General features: G+C 36.5%; 1 long non-coding RNA gene across 1 annotated transcript; it reads right to left on the bottom strand.

The window, feature by feature from the left end:
* Positions 1–1,297: 1,297 nt before the first annotated feature.
* On the bottom strand, positions 1,298–11,975 carry LOC149014798 (uncharacterized). Its single transcript, XR_016173524.1, has 3 exons — positions 11,713–11,975; positions 10,998–11,329; positions 1,298–2,173 (listed from the first exon to the last, which is right to left on the bottom strand). It is a non-coding gene; the product is annotated as an uncharacterized LOC149014798 (long non-coding RNA).
* Between the last annotated feature and the right edge of the window lie 376 nt (positions 11,976–12,351).

Genomic DNA, 12,351 nt, shown 5'->3' with positions numbered 1-12,351 from the left:
ATTTACTGCCATTGAATTTCTTAGTCTTTAAAGCCTGATCTACCTTCACATCTACATAGATGTTGAAGGTACCATTATAACCATTCTCATCCTCTTTGCAGAGAAATTTCGTGATGTTTACGTGAGCCTTCCTGGCAATCTGTAGTTTGAGTCTCCCAATAGAAGATGGAGGGATCTTTAAAGTCATAAGCATAGTTTGAATTTGGGATGAACTGACTGCAAGGTCAAGCAAGGAAGATAAATCAACGTTCAAGGCTTCGCATGCAGAAGGAGTACAAAATTGATCAAAAACAGTTGAAATCCCTTCATCATTCGGGCTTGATTCTAAAATAGTCTCACGTAAAGCAAAAATATGAATGGCTGCTTTGGTTTGGTCAGTAGATCCTAACTCGTTCCTTTTAAAAGATGTATTCCATGCGCAGAGGGCGACTCTGATTGTTTCTTCAGGCTTCGTCATGGTTATAAAAAACGAGAGAGAACACACAGAGGAGAATTGCAGTTCCAAGGAGAAAGGAAAATTTTGATTTTTTATGTTGAAGTTCAGTGATCGTTGGATATTTATAGCTCGGGCTTCTGTGATCAGTTCACTCCGAATTTGAATTGGAAATACTATATAATTATAATATATACTATAGAAAAAGACGTATTTCGTTACTTGAACCGGGTAGTTACGTAATTTTGGTTTGCCAACCCCGGTTTCCAAGGCTTTGCCCTGACTAATCCGGTGTTTGACCCGGGTCGCACACCTGGCTGTAGTAGGTGAGTCTCCCAGCGGAGATTTTTTGCATCCACAAGGTTTCGATATCCGAAATCTTGCTTAAGCGGACTAAGTTGCTTACCACTTGGACCAACCCGGTTGATTTTCCCTTTCTTTCTCATATGATGAAATAAAATAAGTGTTTAAGAAGAACATAATATATTTTTACATTATTAGATAAAATCAATTATATGTATAAATTATGTTTTAAATGTGTCAATTGATTTTGGAAAAATAATTTGCTTAAACCGTGACTTAATAATATTTGTAGCACAGAAACCTTTATTTCGAGTTTTACTAGAAGTTCCTAAAAAAAAGAAAAAAAAGAAAAAAGAGAGTTATACTAGAAGCTAACAAAGCAATTAAAATAGGGATGGTAAATAAAGTTAGTAACCTAACCATGACTTTTCGTTCTGTTGGACGTTCTTACTTCTCTTAAACTAATTATAATTTGATTAGGATTCTTAACAAATTATAATTTTATTATCCGTTTTATTTTTTGGTAGAAAGATTTAGTAATAAGCCGTGACAAACACATGGCTGAGTCACAACAAACTCACAAGTCATAAAGCTGAAATAAGCTTAACCATCAAACATGGCACTAATAGGGCTATTCGAGCCAAGGATTCAGCAATTCCTCCCTTGGAATATAGAGAAAATTATATGCGGGCAAATGGGAAAACAAAAATACATCATCATTACATGGCATAATTGGAATAATTGAATGTACTTTCATAACTATTGATGGTACCAACAACTTCCAACTAATTACTATTGAGGTATTTGAGTCATACTCAACTTGTGTTGAGGTACTCAAGTTATACCCAACTTATTGTTGAAGTATTTGAGTCATATTCAACTTATATTCTAATATGAGCCATCAGATTAGTTACGATCTAACGGTGTAATGGCCTTTGTAGGAGAGTCCAATTACCAATAGAATTCAGTATTTATACTATAAATACTAGTTGGAAGCAGCGGTCTGGGTATTCCAAACTAGATACTCAGGGTGTAATGCTTTAAGTAACCTCGTGCTTAAACCCTAACCCTAACAATTACTAGTAACTTCCTTTGATATTGCTGAGTAAGGAAATCACCATTTTTATAGCATCCATTGTCATCTGATGATGAGAAGTAGTGATCCCAACTCTACTTGGCAATGAGAGAAGTGGCAACACCATAGTGGCAAGAACACACTTTTGGAAGCCGATAGTGTTGGAAACGCTGTTCAAGGAAGTAGGACAACGATCATGGCGTGAATACCACTTGATGATACCACTTCATTTGCTGATCTTTTATAAGGGTCTTGACCTACGACTTGTTTTTGAATCTTCCTTTCGAGGACAAGCTGAAGGCCTTGGACTGCCACATGCTTTTGCACCTTGCTCTTGGGAAAATGCTGCTGTACAGCTGAACCTGTAAAGCATAGGGTTATAAATGAAGGTTTCACCAATGTCAACTATAGAGAAATTTCATGAACAATGGGCCAAGCTATTCAGCAAGGGTGTATATCCTGAGTACTAGATGATATAGATGCTAGTTACAAGAACACAATGCAAGTCTGATGACGAGTCCTAAACTTCACAAGGCTGCATATTTTGAGTATAAATGAAATCTTCACCTAGGTTGGCATATCATTTGACTATGGCCATGTTCAGCATTAGCTCTCTAAGCAAAGGGCCCAGCATGATGGATTCTACCACTTCTGGTGGTATCGACATTTTAATAGTCAGTAATTGCGGCTGAAGATCTAAGATACCTTTTAAGTTTGAAAACATAATATGAATTTATCCAACAAAAAAAGTTGAAAATCTTAAACAATAGTATAGATATTACTCATATTAGAAACAACTCGAAAAATAACTGATCAGTGGACATACCAGATGATGTTGGCTCGAGAAGCATCTGTTAGGGTCTATGAGATGTAAAGACACAGAATGTAGAATTTGTCTGGGTCTTCTGTGTATTTTCAGCCTCTATATCCATAAACAAGCTCAGGGAATCAAAACATTCATCCAAGGACATGGTCAAGCAACTTGATTCCAAACTGGAAAGAGATTCAGGATTAACAAGATCATCCAATTCTATGAAGTCTCCTCTGGTAAAATCATAGTTTTCATGCAGGTCCTAGATTGGATGATTAGGCCTCTGGTCTCGTAGATGCCTTTCAAACAGATCAGTCAGTCCATTCTCATGAATACCATAGTTCACCTGCACAAGCATAAAGTATGAGACAAAAGCAAGACTAGATCCAATTCTCATTTTTTTGTGATGAATTCACGTCTGAAATTCTGCATGCTCAAGAGAATTCATGTCCCCAAAATTAAGCAGCTATCTCCATAGATCAATACAAATACAGTCACTGCACATGTTTTCCCTCAGGACAACATCTGATAACATACTCTAGTGAGACTCTGGACCAAAAGTCAAAATTCTGACCATGGATCTTGCAGGGATTTGTTTTGAAGCAACAGCACACCATTGATTTGGGACAGGAGGCCTATCAAGAAATATATGAAGGATTTTATCATATAGTGCAGGAAGACGTCCTTTCCAACAAGCAATGGCAAATAAACCAAGTAATGGAGTTCACTTGGGACCTATTCAAGCCATAGTCATTGACCCTGGTTGCTGGTAATGGATGAATATAAACTCCATTAGCATCATGCGCACTAGTATGGCTCTGATCTTTCATGGTTTGGACTTTGGATGTTATTAAAAAAACTCTGCAAATTGAGCAAGCAATCAGCAGGTGCCTAGAAGGTTGGACTTGTCTAAAATGAAACAGAGATGAGCAGCTGCCTGATTAAGAGAACCATGCTCCTTTGTATGTAGGCCCTGCTTCCTCTTATTCAAAGTTTATTACAAAAAAGTTGTAATGTACTAGTTTAGTCTTTTATATTTGTAAGGGGAACTAACAGGGAATGAAAGAACTCCGAGGTTACATGAATGGGAATTGAATTGGTCGAATCAACCAAGCCCGATCTTGATTTCAGTGGATCCAGACCAAGCAATCTATGTTGGGTTTCTAGGATTCAGGTCATTTCCAGACTGATTCCAGCTGATTCAGGATAAATGGAAATTGGGCCCTGTCTGAATCGAAGTCTGAGTTTAATAACCATTAGCTGTGTTTTCCATTCTTTTCTGTTTTATCTTCAGTTTTCTATGCCACTAGGAGAAACAAACTTTTCTAGCATGCAACTTTAGTCTCTTGTCTGTAGCCTTCGGTGAGCTTTCCCTAACACTATTATTATACACATAGCCACAGAAAAATTGATATTGCATTTGAAGTGCGTGAGAGCAGAAATCGGATAACCATCAGATTCTATTTTTATACAGCACTGTACATCACATAAGTAAAGAAGAAAATGTGCTACTCCCTGAAAATGAATCACATAAAAAAGTTCACTAGTAGTGAACTGTACCTATGGGGTAAAATAAAATCTACTACTATAAACATGACCTACATTAGTTAATTAAGAACCAGAATTTTATGCACACCCTCAAGGGCCTCACCCCATCCTAGCTACCTCATCCCACCCCAAGAAAAGAAAAGGCCCATCACTTCATCAAACAATTCCAGACCATGAACAGAAATTATCTTTTCAGAAAGATACATTAAAAACACCAGTAAGCACTCAGCAGTGCATACCAAGGGGTTTCTTCAGTTGTCAGGATGTTTGCTTACCCTCTGCAGAACCACTTTTCTCGCCCTTTAAATATTCTGGCTACATCTCTCAGCTTGTTTAGTCAAATCTTCAATGTTTTTAAATAAAAAACCCCAACTTCTCAATCTCCTCCTCCACCACAATCTTCACTGCTACCTCTTTTCTAAGGGCGGAATCAGTGAACTCAATCAGAGTTTGGATCTCTATTGACAAGAAAATTGACTGTAACACGAATCTCCTGAGTCCTTGATGGCAACATAAGTGCCAATCCTTCCGTCCTTTCAGCGCATTCTCATAGCCCTTTCAAAGTGAATTGAACCACGTACAGATTGTTCCTACAGGGATTGAAGTACCAGCTGTCCCTGCAGCAACAACACAAGGCGCTGCCATGGAAACTGCCACCACAAGAAACAATGGTGGCAGCAAAAGTGGAAACAAACATAATGCTTGAAACTTTTTCCATGTCTTCACAGATTCAAGCTTCTTATCATATCCGTTCTTTCGAGGTTCCAGCTTCTCTAACATCAACACCTGATAGTTGTGAATAGCCAGGAAGTACTGGGTGAAGTTCCCCGTAAATGGGCTCCCTGCAGCCTTGAAACCCTGTAGTGTCTCCAGCATTGCCAAATACTTGTTGTCATCTACCACATCCTCCTCCTTGTTGAACTATTTGGATAACACTGTTTAACTGCACTATATTGTCATCTATACATTAATGTATAGTAATATAAAGATATTCGTAAATTGAAAAATAAAATTCTGTGTTCACTGACCCTATGAGTTGGGTTTATTGACTTCTCTTTCTCTTTTACCCATTTGGAAGGAGCATGCTGTAGATATCTTGATTTAGGCGTTGAATTCCTGGTCTAGTAAGATTCTGAAGTTTGATTTCGTTTAGGAAGCATTCTGTCTTGGGAGAAGGATCTTCTTGGGTTTTTTTTTATTGGAAACTTCCTCACTCTTAGTCATATACTTCATTTTAATTATCAGAGAAAATCTGAAATAACTGTTGAATGATGACTACCTAAATTCACAGAACGTCCTCAGCAGTTTAGACAGATTAGCATCATCTAAATAATTTCTTTGGGAATTTTGAGCTCTTTGTTACCTTACTTGATTCAAATGATAAAGGGCAACTTTTCCTAAAGTCATTTGTTGCTGTGCAGCCATGCATCAAGTGAATAGTAGCCTAGCTATCTCCCTTTGCATATTGATCTTGAACCAGAGGATTAGTATTAAGATATAGCTAGGCTCTGGTGGTGCCTATTGAACAGCTAGAAGTCTTCCCATCTGATGAGCTGTGGATCGTCCTCTTTAGATTGCACTATGATGTAACAAAATCAGGAGGACCAAAACAAGTCATTTTGCTGGTGTGATTTTTCCTGTAGAAAGCCTTATAAGGTCTTCCGGAACAATCTCCATGGTTTGGAATTTTTACGCTAGTGGATAATGTAGGAAGGTAGTGAACTATAAAGTGTAGATATCAAAATGTTCCCAGCTCTTTTGCTCCCAAATGTTTAGCTTCTTCTGATTCCTCGAACAATGTATCTCATCCTTGTGATCGTGAAATCAAAATTCCTCATGCCCTTATGCTTCGGACCGATCATAAAGCGAATACAAGAAGACTTACACACTGATAACGGAGTTCGCTAGCCTACTCTCCGGTTGTAATCCAATCCACTATAGATATGGGATATTAAGTTAAGGCATGATCATATAGCCGTTTGCATCTCTGGTCCTCAAAAGATCATCGGTCGCTTGCTCTTGCGATCGGCCTCTTTCCACACCAACAACCAACTAGACTATAAATCAAGACGAACGCCATGAAAAAATAAACAATAAGACCTAGCAACATAAATCTATTGAGTTGCATACCGACTAGCCCATGGCCCATTGAAATAATGTGGGGCCAGCTTTCTTTAAGTGAACCAAAAGCAAAATAGGGTTTGTTTTAGAAAGGAAAAATTATTCATGAACTTTGGGACCCCGCGCATATAAGAAAGACGATGAAAAAAGCGGGGAGTTTGAAAAGGAAGAAAAGATTTTTCTGATTTCTTCAAAACGGGGAGTTTGAAAAGGAAGAAAAGATTTTTCTGATTTCTTCACGAAGCAATCAAAATCCACGCGGTGATACGTTGTTGGAATGAAGTGAGAGTTGAAGGGAATGAAGTGAGAGTTGAAGGGAATGTTCGTGGCACTTACCTCTTTATATCCAAAAGGGTGTTTGGGGGAAGGAGAATAGGGGAGAGGTTCTAGCCCATAAGAGAGTGCTCAAAAGCCTCAAGTCTGAAAAGGAAGAAGGGATTTTCGTGTTCCAATCTTATCCGACGGTGATATGTTCCATTTATTGGTGATACTTTTCTCTAATATTTCTGATTTCCATTTATTTGATGATGTGCTTGTGATTTTGAATTCCTCTAGTGTTATCTAAAGATGGAATGTTGATTGTATACCCATTATTATTATCATTTAGTGATAGTGAAAGTTTTGAGTGAACTCCGATAACAACTAAACCCCTTGGACCATTGGAATTCAATAAATATTTTGATCATAACCATTGGGATTCAATAAAAATTCCATTCCCAAAAATAGAAATTTGGAAATAATTAAATATCCAAGTCTTCGACTAAACCTATTAACAACGAAGAACTGAAGTTTCTATACGCATTTCAAAGCGACATAATGGACACGTATTCTTGTTCTCTAACCACATTACGATGCATTCACCATGGAATGAATGAGAACAAGGCAACCGTGTGACATGGACTCCTCTCATATATTCATCCATGCAGATCACACAAATCTCTGGAGAAGAGGATTCACTGCCATCAAATTTCTTAGTCTTTAAAGCCTGATCCACCGTCACATTTACATAGATGTTCAAGGTACCATTATAACCATTCTCATCCTCTTTGCGGAGAAATTTCGTGATGTCTTCGTAAGCCTTCCTGGCAATCTGTAGTTTCAGTCTCTCAATAGAAGATGGAGGGATCTTTAAAGTCATAAGCATAGTTTGAATTTGGGATGAACTGGTTGCAAGGTCAAGCAAGGAAGATAAATCAACGTTGAAGACTTCGCATACGGAAGGAGTACAAAATTGATCAAAACAAGTTGAAATCCCTTCATCATTCGGGATTGATTCTAAAATAGTCTCACGTACAACAAAAAAGACGAATGGCTGCTTTGGTGGCTGCTTTGGTTTTATCAGTAGATCCTAACTCGTTCCTTTTAAAAGATGTACTCCATGCGCAGAGGGCGACTCTGATTGTTTCTCCAGGCTTCGTCATGGTTATAAAAAAGAGAGAGAACACAGAGATCTCGTGAATTGTTGTCTCCAAGGAGAAAGTCAAGGTTATGATTTAGTATGTTGAAGTTCCTACAGTGATCGTTGGATATTTATGGTTCCACGGAGAAAGGAAGAATTGCAATTCTAAGGAGAAAGGAAAATTTTGATTTAGTATGTTGAAGTTCCTACAGTGATCGTTGGATATTTATAGCTCAGGCTTCTGTGATCAGTTTACTCCGGGCCACGTTAGGCCATGGCCCTGGGATTTTTTGAAATTTTAAGTTATACCTATATTTTTTGTTATTTTACTCACTTTACATGTGAAATACCATTATTTGTTCCCTCTAAAAATAAAAAATAAAAATTTAAGATAAAGATAATGGGTACAAATGTCACTCTTAATCAATATTTAATGGTTTTCATTAAATCCATAGTTTTAAGGAATAAAAGATTAAATTCTAATTAAAAACTAACACACGATTCATGAATTTCTCCCTATATATTTTCATTCCTATTTATTTTCTCATAAATCTCTTCTTTTATTTCTATTCTTTTTCTCTTTTTTTCTCACACGTCTCACAAAATAGTGGAGTAGTTAGTAGACATTGGAATTTTCCTAAATCTTCTCCACAGTTATCAGGTATTTACTCTCTCTTTCTCAAATTATTCCTCTCTCATACACTCACGATTTTTCTAGTATTCTTTTCATAAAATATAATTTTTTTCCCATTGTTCTTTTTTTTTCCTAAATTTTTATTCTACTAATAACAATTTAAATCTCGATAGAATTCAGCCATTGATTTTATCATATCTAATCATAATCATTAATTTTTTTTTAATTCTAAATTTTTCTCCTAAAATTTCCTTTCCCGTGAATGGAAATTTAAATCTCTTTTAAGATTTCAGCCTTCAATTTTATCATATCTAATAGTAATCATTTACTTTTATTTTTGAATCCTTAAACTTTATCATAAAGTTTCGATTCCTACTAATAGCAAATTTAAATTTTAAGATTTTTTAAAGTTTTTTTCCCACAATTTTGGTCCTTACTTTATTTTAATATATTTTTTACAATTTACTTATAATTGTGGGACCCACCGTGGGTCCATCATTCGCCCACCTTATATTGGCTCCCCCAACATTCAACCCTGGCTCCTCCCCTGCTGTTAACAGATTCGAATTCGTATAGTATTTGGGCCGTTGATATATAATACAATCCAATTACTTATTAACTCATAATCCAATTAGGAGATGGAGTCTAAAGAAGCAGAGGAGTCGGTTCATTGGAAGAAGTACAGAACCTTTGAAGTAAAGGATCACGAAGGAATTTCCAACACTCCTAAATTATATTTTTATAATGATAGTTTAGGAAATAAATTTTGTTTGAATCCCACTATTATTAATTTATCATGTAATTATCTTTTTTTTTCTTCTTTCTAACGTCATGAAAATGAAATAATTTTATAAGAAGAACATAATTTATTTTTATATTATTAGATTAAATTAATTATATGTATAAATTATGTTTTAAATGTGTCAATCTAGATTTCATACCAAAAACAAGGAGAAAAAAATAAAAAAAATAAAAGAATTATACTAGAAGTTAAGAAAGCAATTAAAATAGAGATGGCAAATAAAGTTAGCAAGCTAGCCATGACTCTTAGTTCCGTTGGACATTCTTACTTGTCTTAAACTAATTCTAATTTGATTAAGAATCCTAACAAATTATAATTTTATTATCCGACTTATTTTTTCGGTTGAAAGATTTAATATATATTAATAAGCCATGACAAACACATGGCTGAAATATAGCAAACTCACAGGCCATGGAGCTGAAACAAGCTAAACCATTAGACATGGTACTAATAGGGCTATTCGAGTCAGGGAGTCAGCAATTCCTCCCTTGGAATAGAGAAAATTCCATGCGGCAAATAGGGAAAACGAAAATACATCATCATTACATGGCACAATTGGAATAATTATTTTTTTTTTTTTGTTGGGTTTTGTGTTTCACCCCCCCCCCCACCCCCTTTTTTTTTTTTGTTTTTTTTTTTTATATTTTGCTAACTAAGGAAATCACCATTTTTATAGCATCCAATGGACAATGAGAAGTGATCCCAAGTGCTCTACTTGGCAATGAGAGAAGTGGCAACACCATAGTGGCAGAAACATGCTTTTGGAAGCCGACAGTGTTTCCGAAACACTATTCAAGGAAGTAGGACAACGATCCATCTTGCAGCAACCCAATAATCTAGACTAGTGTGGAAACATTCATGGCGTGTATCCTAGGGTTTAAGGTACAATTATCGAATCAAACTAGGTGTCTTGGCTTTGACCATCAGGTTATTGGAGTTTCACTTACAATCCAAATCCGGATTCGCATCCTCTACAATTCATCTCCCTACAATTTCCTACAATTAGGATTTAGGATTGTAACATGTAGCATCTCATTACCCAATGATCATAATTAACACCCACTATTAAGGAGACATTGATCTTCTCTTCCTGCCTAAAGTTTATGAGAAACCATAAGAATTTCAATGGGATTGTGCTGCAGAATATGTCCTTTTGAGCAAGGCATTAAATAAACCAACTCATGCATTTCACTCACCTGGGACCTTCTCATGACATATTTGTAAACCCTAATTGCTGGTATTGAATGAATATCATCTCCATTAGCATCATCTGTAATAGAGCTTCCTCTCAAAGTTTATAATTAACCATCCATACTTTTACATACCATGCTGCTCAGAAATTATTCTTGATGAGCCTAATAAGCTGGAGTGTACTCCCCTTAGTGTATCTCCCTGCAACTTACCTCCCTGCAACTTACCACATTCTGCTGTTCTAACTTTTAAAATCTACAAGTAATTTCTTAGAAACCAACAACCACACCAAGTGCGTGTGCAACAAGAATTGCCGAGTAAATAACAACTCCAGCAAGTCTCTGTATTTTAATCCTTACCCGCCTCTCTCTAGTATGATAACTCCAGTTGTTTTCAATGTTTTATATGCTCACACATAGAAGAGCAAGTATTTGGTGAACTTCTCAGGAAGTCATAATTCTTTAAAGGTGAGTTATAAAGACGGTCTTACCAAAAAAAGAGTTACAAAGACGGTTTATTGGTAGAAAACAAAAACAGAGCAATACCTCTACAAAATATATAGGAATATATCTAACACTCTCTTTGGTTGCAGAGGAGAAAGAGTAGGAAGGTGGAAATTTTCGAAATCAAAGAAGCTTTTCTAATTTTTACCTCAAATTGTGTCTGATCAGTGGGCATACCAGATGATGTTGGCTTGAGAAGCATCTGATCGGGTCTATGAGATGTAAAGACACAGAATGTAGAATTTATCTGGGTCTTCTGTGTATTTTCAGCCTCTATATCCATAAACAAGCTCTGGGAATCAAAACATTCATCCAAGGACATATGTCAAGCAACTTGATTCCGATCTGAAAAGAGATTCAGGATTTACAAGATCATCCAATTCTATATGGTCTCCTCTCACAAAATCATAGTTTTCATGTAGGTCCTAGATTGGATGATTAGGCCTCTGGTCTCGTAGATGTATTTCAAACACAGCAGTCAGTCCATTCTCATGAATACCATAGTTCACCTGCACAAGCATAAAGTATGAGACTAAAGCACAACTAAATCCAATTCTAATTTTTTTGCGATGAATTCACATCTGAAATTCTGCATGCTCAAGAGAAATCATGCCCCCAAAATAAGCAGCTATCTCCATAGATCAATACAAATACAGTCACTAAACATGTTTTCCCTAAGGACAACATCTGATAACATACTAGTGAGACTCTGGACCAAAAGTCAAAATTCTGACCATGGATCTAGCAGGGATTTGTTTTGAAGAAACAGCACACCATTGATTTGGGACAGGAGGCCTATCAAAAAATATATGAAGGATTTTATCATATAATGCACGAAGATGTCCTTTCCAACAAGCAATGGCAAATAAACCAAGTAATGGAGTTCACTTACTTAGGACCTATTCAAACCATACTCATCGACCCTGGTTGCTGGTAATGCATGAATATAACCTCCATTAGCATATCATGTGCACTAGTATGGCTCTGATGATCTTTCATGGTTTGGACTTTGAATGTTATTAGGAAAAACTCTGCAAATTGAGCAAGCAATCAGCAGGTGCCTTGAAGGTTGGAGTTGTCTAAAATGAATTGCAGATGAGCAGCTGCCTGGTTAAGAGAACCAAGCTCTTTTGTAGGCCCTGCTTCCTCTGAATGATAAAGTTTATTACCAAAAAGCTGTAATGGACTAGTTTAGTCTTTTATATTTATAAGGGGAACAAAACAGGGAATGAAAGAACTTCGAGGTTACATGAATGGGAATTGAATTGGTCAAATCAACCAAGCCTGATCTTGATTTCAGTGGATCCAGACCAAGCAATCTATGTTGGGTTTCTATGATTCAGGTCAATGCCCTATCTGAATCGAAGTCTGAGTTTAATAACCATTAGCTGAGTTTTCCATTCTTTTCTATCTTATCTTCAATTTTCTGTGCTACTAGGAGTAACAAACTTTACTAACATGCAGCTTTAGTCTCTTGTTTGTAGTGTTCCGTTCCCTAACTCTATTATCCACAAGTGTACATGTCTAGCCA

This window comes from Hakea prostrata, chromosome 5 (genome assembly GCF_041222555.1).
Source record: "Hakea prostrata isolate BN-2017 chromosome 5, UWA_Hpros_2, whole genome shotgun sequence".
NCBI classification, from domain to species: domain Eukaryota; kingdom Viridiplantae; phylum Streptophyta; class Magnoliopsida; order Proteales; family Proteaceae; genus Hakea; species Hakea prostrata.
This window is presented reverse-complemented; position numbering and strand designations above follow the sequence as displayed.